At 35.7% G+C, this 12243-nt stretch overlaps 1 protein-coding gene across 6 annotated transcripts in view; it reads right to left on the bottom strand.

Moving 5' to 3' along the window:
- Positions 1 to 12243, bottom strand: part of METTL15 (methyltransferase 15, mitochondrial 12S rRNA N4-cytidine) — a 231915-nt gene that overhangs the window by 168649 nt on the left and 51023 nt on the right. The gene's annotated exons all lie outside the window — the stretch shown is intronic.

Consider the following 12243-nt stretch of genomic DNA (forward strand, 5'->3'; position numbering starts at 1 on the left):
ACCTTATAGCTCATAATATAAAAAATGAGGATGATAACCAAGAAGAAAGCTACAAAGATATAAAACAGGCTAGGAAATTTGTATTCTGTACCTCACACTACTTTTACCATGACATGTCTTGTGTACTTACATTGCTTTCCAGACTAACCAAATGAAACCATAAATTCACATTATCTTTGAAAACACAGAAACTAATCCTACATCATATCCAGGCACTAACAGCAGAGAATTAGATAATCAGCATAAAGATTAGTGTTTGTACAAGGAGGGAAAAGAGAAAATGCAGATTAATTAAGTATACCACCAGACTCAGAAAAACGTTCAGTTTACAATACAATCTCTATCAAAATTCCAGTGTCACTTTTTCACAGAAATGAAAAATGCAATCCTTAAATTCATATGTAACCACGAAAGACTCTGAAGAGCCAAAGCAATCTTCAGCAAAAATAACAAAGCTGGAAGAATCACATTCCCAGATTTCAAAATATATTAGAAAGCCATTGTAATCAGAACAGTATGGTACTGGCAATAAAAACAGACACATCAACCAATGGAACAGAACAGAAAGCCCAGAAATACACCCACACATTTTAGACAAAGGTGCCAAGGCCACACAATGGGGAAAAGACAGTCTCTTCAACAAATGGTTTTGGAAAAACTGGGTATCTTCATACAGAAGAATAAAAGTCGATCTTTATCTGAGACTATATTCAAAAATCAAGTCACAAGCTGAAAACTTAAATATATTATCAGAAAATATAAAAACTATTAGAAGAAAACATATGGGAAAAGCTCCACAACATTGACCCAAGCAATTTTTTTTGATACAACCCTGAAGCATAGGCAACAAAAGCAAAAACAGACAAATGGAATTGTATCAAACTAAAATGTTTTTACACAGCAAAGGAAATAATTAGTTGTAAAGAAACAACCCAGGATGAGAGAAAATATTTGCAAACCATACATCTAATAAGGAGTTAACATCCAAAAATCTATAAGAAACTCAAAAAACTCAATAGCAAGAAAACAAGTAAACCAATTAAAAAATGGTCAAAGAACATGAACAGATATTTCTCAAAACATATAAATGGCTAACAGGTTCATGAAAAAAGCTCAATATCATTAATCATTAGGGAAATGCAAATTACAGTGAGATATCACCTTATAACTGTTAGAATGGCTATTAACAAAAAGATGAAAAATAACACAAGTGTTTTCGAGGATGTGGAAATAATAATTCTTGCCCTTTGTTGGTGGGAAGATAAATACAACCATTATGAAAAACCATATGGATACCTCAAAAAACTAAAAATAAACTACTATATGGCCTAGCAATCCACTTCTGGATGATACAAGATAAATGAAATCAATATATCAAAGAGATATCTGCACTCCCATGTTCATTGCAGCTTTATCCACAACAGCCAAGACACGGAATCAACCCAAACATCTACCAATGGATAAGTGCATAAAGAAAATGTAGTACATACACATAGTGGAAAAATATTCAGACTTTTAAAAAGAAGAAAATTTTGTCATTTGTTACAACATGGGATGAACCTGGGAGGACATTATGCTAAGTGAAATTAGCCAGATACTGCATTATTCCACTTATACGTAGAATCTAAAAAAGTGTAACTCATAGTTAGAGAGTAGAACAGTGGTCACCAGAGGCTTGGGGAGGAGGGAAGAAATGGCGAGAAGTTGCTCCAAGGGTACAAAGTTTCAGTAAGACAGGAGGAATAAGTCTCTGAGAACTACTGCAAAGCAGGATGACTAAGTTATATGTAACAAACCTGCACGTTGTACACATGTACCCTAGAACTTAAAGTATAATAATGTATATTTCAGAATAGCTAAAAGAGTTAATTTCAAATGTCTTACCATAAAAAATCAGTGACATGTTAATTGGCTTGATTTAATCATTCCGTATTGTACATATGCAGCAAAACATTACACTGTACTCCATAAATATATATTATTATAATTGGTCAATTAGAAATAATACTTTTTTAAAAAATTGAGATAATTATAAACTAATTTTCCAAAGTGAAAGAAAATCATGTATGGCTAAATATGGGGGAAAACCTATAAATTATGGCACAATGTCAGTTTCACCCACTTTCAAGCAGAAACATACATATTCCTTTTAAATAAATACGTTCTACAGTATCAATAGTGAATTAAAACAGTGGTCATAAAGTACTTATAAACCCTGGAACTGAAGGCAATGGTTCAGTATTTCTTGTTTTATGACATCCCAGGAGAATGATCACATTATGATAACATCACTTCCTAATGTGTGTTTTTAAGTAATCATTTTGTTCACAAATAAGCAGTTATGTGTGTGAGCTCCTGCATATGTTGTGTTTGTGTATGTAATAAGTGAAATATTAACATAAAGTACCAAAGAGATATAGCGATTTTATTTTGGCAATAATCAATCTCCAAAGATAATTAATGTTCATATTTAAAGAGCTATACATGTGATATTTTGATGCTTGCATTTTGTTCTGAATTACAATTACCTCTAAAATTAATATTTAACTTAAAAAATAAATGTAATCCCATTAATTATAAAGTAAAAAAATTTTGGCTTGGTTCTTTAAAAAACAAACAGAATCTCTCCTAAAGAGACATAAATCATAATTTGAAAAATGTATTAAAATTATAACTCTTTCTAATACAAGAAGGGACATATGTTCAGTTGTGGCAAGTTTTCAAATTGAGGTTCCTACTTTAATGATCAAAGAAAAAGCTTCCAGGCTACAGAAAAAAAGGACTTAAAAAATTAACAACAATAAAAATAGCTCACTAAATTTTAGTTAAAGATATTTTAAAAAGTATATTAAGTTCTCAGGGTATAAGCAACTTTGGGGCAATTGATTCTGGGGGAAAATTAAATAGATAACATTATTTTACCTAAGTCATTGAAGGTGAGGAAATACATTTGATTGTGTATTCCCAGACAAACACACACACACACACACACACACACACACACACACACAGAGAGAGAGAGAGAGAGAGAGAGATCAGTAAGAAGAAGCATCTTATTAGAAAGATCTATGCAAAATTAGATAACCAAGTAACAGCATGGGGAGAGAGTTACAAGACGAAAAATTTGGAACAGATTTCAAATGACAGCAAAAGCAGTGCTGCTGTAGAATGAAGTTCTGGCAACAGGTGCAGAAAGATGAGCACATGGGAAAAAGACCATGAAGCCTGACAGAATTCTGGGAATAAAATAATAATATTTAGAATTTATGCCATACTTTTTTTTTCTTCAAGCATTTTACACAAATCAACTAATTAATCATCAAAACACCCACATGAATATTTCTCCACTCATTATCACACCCAAGAATGAGTCGCTTCTTCTTGACTACATATTACAAATTAAACTTTTTTCACTTTTCACATTAAACTTTTCAGCAATGTCTGCCTTTTCATCTAGAACTAATTTAATCATTGCATTTGGTATTTTCAACAAATTCTATTGCCCCAAACAAATCCAAAATTAGATTGCTTATTTCTAATAGATTTCCCTTGAGAATAATACAGAATTTATTAAAACAATCTACACCATGTTTGCTTAAGCTCAAAATACTACCTATCTGATAGAATACAGATAGTCCCCAATTTATGATGGTTTGACTTACAATTTTTTAACCTTACTATGGTGTGAAAGTTCTATGCATTCAGTCAAAACCATACCTTGAATACCCAGACAAACATTCTGTTTTTCACTCCCACATCATATTCAATAAATTACATGATAATCAATACTTATTATATTATTACAAAATAATTTATTTTACTTATCTATTACAAAATAGGCTTTGTTCGATGATTTTGCCCAACTATAGGCTAATATAAGAGTCCAGAGCACGTATAAGGTAGGCTAGGTTAAGCAATGATGTTCAGTAGGTTAAGTATATTCAATACATTTTTGACTTATGACATCTTCAACTTATGATGGTTTTATGAGGATGTAACCTCATCATCAGTCAAGGAGCATTTGTATATTAAAGTCCAGAATAGCTAATGGACAAATAAAAAGCATATTGAAAATTTCTAGAAAGTCTCATGAAAACATGCTTAGATCATTTTCTTGGGCTTTGCAACATTATTGAATAACCGTTTCCCAAAAAGTTACTAATCATCAAATCTAGTGGCCTCTTCTAAACTGCTCTGAAACCTGTGATACTACCTAATATACTCTGTTTCTTAGCCTGCCAAGGCAATGTACACTCTGATTTACTCTTTTACCTAACAGGTGTTTGTTTCTTGTTACAGTTGCCTCCAAAATTAATAAGCTTCTCAAAAATCCTTCCTTTGGAAGAAGGCTCTAGAGCCTGGCTGCCTGAACCTCTACCAAACTCTACTACTAGCTAGTTGTCTGAACTATGGCAACGTCTTGGTGTGTCAGCAGTTTCATCTGCAAGAAGGATATGTTGGTAATAATGGTACTTATTTTACAGAGGATTTGAGAGAAATATTTGAAAAAATAAGTCAAAAAGGGGAACAGTGCCCGGTATATAATAAACATCAACAAATGTTAGCAGTTATGATGTTAAATTTTATGATTACTATTATCCTCTTTATTTGCAGTATTATCTAATCTAATGGCCTCAATAATTCCTACTCTGTAAGTGACCCTCAAAACTAAATCTTGTTGACATAACCTTATCTGGAATTGTAATTTTCATTTTCAACCACCTGCTTAGTATTTCCATCAACAGTGCCTTGCCAACAGCACATATTCAAAAGATCCCAGGCTGAACTCACCATCCCAAAATTATCACTCATCCTATGTTCCTTTTTTCAAGATATAAAGTTTCAAAATACAAGTCATATTTTCTATTCGATTTTCATTATATCACCCTTTGTGACAACCTAGACAATTAGTATAATATTACAATTAAAATAAGGCCCAACTCATTTTCTTCAATTTGACAGGATATAAGTCGTCTTCTCATGGTTTTCCTTCTTTGGCTAAAATTATTTCCCTTTTGCTTAAATCAAAAACTAATAAATGTGACATGTTATTACTTATTCTAACACCACTTTTTATCCTAGTGTCCATTTGTACATCAATTCTTTCAAATTAGTACCCTTTATGTAAGAAATGATTTATGATCTTCCTACTTTTCTTAACCCAAACATTCATAGGTGCAAGCAGGCCAAGGCAGGTGGATCACTTGAGACCAGGAGTTCGAGCCAGCCTAGCCAACATGGTGAAACCTAAGCTCTACTAAAAAACAAAAATTAGTTGGGGTGGTGGCCTGCACCTGTAATCCCAGCTACTTGGGAGGCTGAGTAAGGAGAATCACCTGAACCCGGGAGGCAGCAGTGGCAGTGAGCTGAGACTATAACCCTGCACCCCAGACTGGGCAAGAGAGTAAGACACAGTCTCAAAAAACAAAAAACAAAAAAAAAAAAAAAGGAAGATGCAAGCATCTGACTGTATCACTGTCATCTTTCATTTGTATACTGTAATACTTAATATTTAATGTGATTTACTTTGCTTTCATTTCTTTCAATTACAGCTAGTATATTATACTGATATTTTACTGTGTATTTCTGACTGTATTTTCCAGGTAAGGGGGCGCCTATAAAATATTTATTATAAAAAAAGATGTTGGGTCTAATATGATAGAGAATCAATGTACTAAATGAAGAGCTACCTAAATAAGTTATATTGTCTTGCTAGCTTATTAAAGGGAGGAAAATTTTCCTATTGGTTTGTTTCTTTTATTATTATGGTTATATAGTACATTTATATACAAGAAATGGAACAATGGTGTTACCATTATCGTTAAGATTTTCAAATAACTATAATATGTTATTATTGCAAAATCTCACATATTGATATCATAGGCACAAGTTCTTTAGCAAATTTAAGTATACCAACTCCCATGTATTACAATATTTTTAAAAAGTAATCAGGATTGCCTTTAAGAAGCCAGGGTCACACAAAAAATAAACTCAGCAGATCGATATTTAACCATGAACTTGTATTTATAAAGAATATCAAGGAAATCATTCTTGAAGAAATTAAGCTCTACCAAAATCCTAATCCTGAAACTTAAGCCAGATCTTTAGTTGTAGAATCTATTGTCTTACATAAATAATTCTGAAAGTAGTATAATACCCTTAAGAGAAGGATTGTGTCATCATTTCCTCCTTGATCACTTCCCAACAATAGGCTTGTATTAGTCAAGGTTCTCTAAACGAACAGAACTAATGGAATATATATATAATGGAATATATATATTCCAATAACGAATAGAATAATATCCAATAACTAATGGAATATATATGTATATTCCATTATATTGCATGGAACTCAGTTCGAGTTCCAAAACTGAAGAATATGGAGTCTGATGTCCAAGGTCAGGAAGCATCCAGCATGGAAGAAAGATGTAGGCTGGGAGGCTAGGCCAGTCTCTTCACATTTTTCTGCCTGCTCTTTTATTCTAGCCATGCTGGCAGCTGATGAGATTATGCCCACCCAGATTACGGGTGGGTCTGCCTTCCCCCAGCTTACTGACTCAAATGCTAATCTCCTTTGGCAACACTCTCACAGACATACCTAGGATCAATATTTTGTATCCTTCAATCCAATCAAGTTGACACTCAGTATTACCCAAAGCAAGTCCACCCCTTGTCACCTTGAACCCATACACATCTCCGGAAATCATAAGTAATCTTCAAATAAAGACAATAATAAGGTCCTAATTATGCCTAACATAATAAAACTATTCTTCGTACAACTAGAAATGCATCAATCCCCAACCCAAATACTATTACATAAGGTTAACAATACTTAAATGCTCATGTGAAGTCAATAAATCTTATGTCACATGATAAAGGAGAAAGGAAATAAAATGACGACATTTTCTTAGTACAAGTGTATACATGCACAAACATGTTTTTAACAAAAGAGAGAAGAAGGCTTCAGACGATCAAACTACTCCAAGCTACAGGAGGAAATTCAAACCAAAGGCAAAGAAGTTGAGAACTTTGAAAAAAATTTAGATGAATGTACAACCAGAATAACCAATACAGAGAAGAGCTTAAAGGAGCTGATGGAGCTGAAAGCCAAGGCTCAGGAACTACGTGAAGAATACAGAGGCCTCAGGAGCCGATGCGATCAACTGGAAGAAACGATATCAGTGATGGAAGATGAAATGAATGAAATCAAGCCAGAAAGGAAGTTTAGAGAAAAAAGAATAAAAAGAAACAAACAAAGCCTCCAAGAAATATGGGACTATGTGAAAAGACCAAATCTACATCTGATTGGTGTACCTGAAAGTGACAGGGAGGATGGAACCAAGTTGGAAAACACTCTGCAGGATATTATCCAGGAGAACTTCCCCAAGCTACCAAGGCAGGCCAACATTCAGATTCAGGAAATACAGAGAACGCCACAAAGATACTCCTCAAGAAGAGCAACTCCAAGACACATAATTGTCAGATTCACCAAAGTTGAAATGAAGGAAAAAATGTTAAGGGCAGCCAGAGAGAAAGGTCGGGTTACCCTCAAAGGGAAGCCCATTAGACTAACAGCGGATATCTCAGCAGAAACTCTACAAGCCAGAAGAGAGTGGGGGCCAATATTCAACATTCTTAAAGAAAAGAATTTTCAACCCAGAATTTCATGTCCAGCCAAACTAAGCTTCATAAGTGAAGGAGAAATAAAATACTTTACAGACAAGCAAATGCTGAGAGATTATGTCACCACCAGGCTTGCCCTAAAAGAGCTCCTGAACGAAGCGCTAAACATGGAAAGGCACAACCGGTACCAGCCACTGCAAAATCATGCCAAAATGCAAAGACCATCGAGACTAGGAGGAGACTGCATCAACTAATGAGCAAAATAACCAGCTAACATCATCAAGACAGGATCAAATTCACACATAACAATATTAACTTCAAACGTAAATGGACTAAATGCTCCAATTAAAAGACACAGACTGGCAAACTGGATAAAGAGTCAAGACCCATGAGTGTGCTGGATTCAGGAAACCCATCTCACGTGCAGAGACACACATAGGCTCAAAATAAAAGGATGGAGGAAGATCTACCAAGCAAATGGAAAGCAAAAAAAGGCAGGGGTTGCAATCCTAGTCTCTGATAAAACAGACTTTAAACCAACAAAGATCAAAAGAGACAAAGAAGGCCATTACATAATGGTAAAGGGATCAATTCAACAAGAAGAGCTAACTATCCTAAATATATATACACCCAATACAGGAGCACCCAGATTCACAAAGCAAGTCCTCAGTGACCTACACAGAGACTTAGACTCCCACACATTAAAAATGGGAGACTTTAACACCCCACTGTCAACATTAGACAGATCAACGAGACAGAAAGTCAACAAGGATACCCAGGAATTGAACTCAGCTCTGCACCAAGTGGACCTGAGAGACATCTACAGAACTCTCCACCCCAAATCAACAGAATATACATTTTTTTCAGCACCACACCACACCTATTCCAAAACTGACCACATAGTTGGAAGTAAAGCTCTCCTCTGCAAATGTAAAAGATCAGAAATTATAACAAACTGTCTCTCAGAACACAGTGCAATCAAACTAGAACTCAGGATTAAGACACTCACTCAAAACCGCTCAACTACATGGAAACTGAACAACCTGCTCCTGAATGACTACTGGGTACATAACGAAATGAAGGCAGAAAGAAAGATGTTCTTTGAAAGCAACGAGAACAAAGACACAACATACCAGAATCTCTGGGATGCATTTAAAGCAGTGTGTAGAGGGAAATTTATAGCACTAAATGCACACAAGAGAAAGCAGGAAAGACCCAAAATTGACACCCTAACATCACAATTAAAAGAACTAGAAAAGCAAGAGCAAACACATTAAAAAGCTAGCAGAAGGCAAGAAATAACTAAAATCAGAGCAGAACTGAAGGAAATAGAGACACAAAAAACCCTTCAAAAAATCCAGGAGCTCGTTTTTGGAAAGGATCAACAAAATTGATAGACCACTAGCAAGACTAATAAAGAAGAAAAGAGAGAAGAATCAAACAGATGCAATAAAAAAAGATAAAGGGGTATCACCACCAATCCCACAGAAATACAAACTACCATCAGAGAATACTACAAACACCTCTACACAAATAAACTAGAAAATCTAGAAGAAATGGATAAATTCCTCAACACATACACTCTTTCAAGACTAAACCAGGAAGAAGTTGAATCTCTGAATACACCAATAACAGGATCTGAAATTGTGGCAATAATCAATAGCTTACCAACCAAAAAGAGTTCAGGACCAGATGGATTCACAGCCAAATTCTACCAGAGGTACAAGGAGGAACAGGTACCATTCCATCTGAAACTATTCCAATCAATAGAAAAAGAGGGAATCCTCCCTAACTCATTTTATGAGGCCAGCATCATCCTGATACCAAAGCCTGGCAGAGACACAACCAAAAAAAGAGAATTTTAGACCAATATCCTTGATGAACATCAATGCAAAAATCCTCAATAAAATACTGGCACATCAAATCCAGCAGCACATCAAAAAGCTTATCCACCATAATCAAGTGGGCTTCATCCCTGGGATGCAAGGCTGGTTCAATATACAAAAGTCAAAAAATGTAATCCAGCATATAAACAGAACCAAAGACAAAAACCACATCATTATCTCAATAGATACAGAAAAAGCCTTTGACAAAATTCAACAACACTTCATGCTAAAAACTCTCAATAAATTAGGTACTGATGGGACGTATCTCAAAATAATAAGAGCTATCTATGACAAACCCACAGCCAATATCATACTGAATGGGCAAAAACTGGAAGTATTCCCTTTAAAAACAGGCACAAGACAGGGATGCCCTCTCTCACCACTCCTATTCAACATAGTGTTGGAAGTTCTGGCCAGGGCAATTAGGCAGGAGAAGGAAATAAAGGGTATTCAATTAGGAAATGAGGAAGTCAAGTTGTCCCTGTTTGCAGATGACATGACTGCATATATAGAAAACCCCATTGTCTCAGCCCCAAACCTCCTTAAGCTGATAAGCAACTTCAGCAAAGTCTCAGGATACAAAATCAATGTACAAAAATCACAAGCATTCTTATACACCAATAACAGACAAACAGAGAGCCAAATCATGAATGAACTCCCATTCACAATTGCTTCAAAGAGAATAAAATACCTAGAAATCCAACTTACAAGGGACGTGAAGGACCTCTTCAAGGAGAACTACAAACCACTGCTCAAGGAAATAAAAGAGGATACAAACAAATGGAAGAACATTCCATGCTCATGGGTAGGAAGAATCAATATCGTGAAAATGGCCATACTGCCCAAGGTAATTTATAGATTCAATGCCATCCCCATCAAGCTACCACTGACTTTCTTCACAGAATTGGAAAAAACTACTTGAAAGTTCATATGGAAGCAAAAAAGAGCCCGCATCGCCAAGTCAATCCTAAGCTAAAAGAACAAAGCAGGAGGTATCACGCTACCTGACTTCAAACTATACTACAAGGCTACGTAACCAAAACAGCATGGTACTGGTACCAAAACAGAGATATAGATCAGTGGAACAGAACAGAGCCCTCAGAAATAACTCCACATATCTACAACTATCTGATCTTTGACAAACCTGAGAAAAACAAGCAATGGGGAAAGGATTCCCTATTTAACAAATGGTGCTGGGAAAACTGGCTAGCCATATGGAGAAAGCTGAAACTGGATCCCTTCCTTACACCTTATACAAAAATCAATTCAAGATGGATTAAAGACTTAAACGTTAGACCTAAAACCATCAAAACCCTAGAAGAAAACCTAGGCATTACCATTCAGGACATAGGCATGGGCAAGGACTTCATGTCTAAAACACCAAAAGCAATGGCAACAAAAGCCAAAATTGACAAATGGGATCTAATTAAACTCAAGAGCTTCTGCACAGCAAAAGAAACTACCATCAGAGTCAACAGGCAACCTACAAAATGGGAGAAAATTTTCGCAACCTACTCATCTGACAAAGGGCTAATGTCCAGAATCTACAATGAACTCCAACAAATTTACAAGAAAAAAACAAACAACCCCATCAAAAAGTGGGCAAAGAACATGAACAGACACTTCTCAAAAGAAGACATTTATGCGGCCAAAAGACACATGAAAAAATGCTCACCATCACTGGCCATCAAAGAAATGCAAATCAAAACCACAATGAGATACCATCTCACACCAGTTAGAATGGCAATCATTAAAAAGTCAGGAAACAACAGGTGTTGGAGAGGATGTGGAGAAATAGGAACACTTTTACAATGTTGGTGGGACTGTAAACTAGTTCAACTATTGTGGAAGTCAGTGTGGCAATTCCTCAGGGATCTAGAACTAGAAATACCATTTGACCCAGCAATCCCATTACTGGGTATATACCCAAAGGACTATAAATCATGCTGCTATAAAGACACATGCACACGTATGTTTATTGCGGCACTATTCACAATAGCAAAGACTTGGAACCAACCCAAATGTCCAACAATGATAGAGTGGATTAAGAAAATGTGGCATATATACACCATGGAACACTATGCAGCCATAAAAAATGATGAGTTCATGTCCTTTTTAGGGACATGGATGAAACTGGAAATCATCATTCTCAGTAAACTATTGCAAGAACAAAAAACCAAACACCACATATATATTCTCACTCATAGGTGGGAATTGAACAATGAGAACACACGGACACAGGAAGGGGAACATCACACTCTGGGGACTGTTGTGGGGTGGGGGGAGGGGGGAGGGATAGCTTTAGGAGATATACCTGATGCTAAATGACAACTTAATGGGTGCAGCACACCAGCATGGCACATGTATACATATGTAACTAACTTGCACATTGTGCACATGTACCCTAAAACTTAAAGTATAATAATAAAAAATAAAAAATAAAAGACTCGTGACAATTAGTCTTCATTTCTGCAGCTGGTCACATGGTCATAGCTGGTATTGATGACTGCCTTCTTATACTACCCGTTCTGTATTCCCTTTCCCTTCAGCAAGCACCTCAGCAGGTTGTGTTTTTTTTTTTCCTGGTGGAGTGATTCAAACCTTCATTCATGAAGGGTCTGGATCACTTGTAGTCCTGCCTGGATTGGGCTGCTATAATTTCCCATTGACCTTAATCACAGGGCATGGTAATACTAAGAGATGCCCTAATGGATCTACTGTATTCCATGCACAC

The sequence above is a fragment of the Pongo pygmaeus genome, chromosome 9, assembly GCF_028885625.2.
Source record: "Pongo pygmaeus isolate AG05252 chromosome 9, NHGRI_mPonPyg2-v2.0_pri, whole genome shotgun sequence".
Lineage (NCBI taxonomy): Eukaryota > Metazoa > Chordata > Mammalia > Primates > Hominidae > Pongo > Pongo pygmaeus.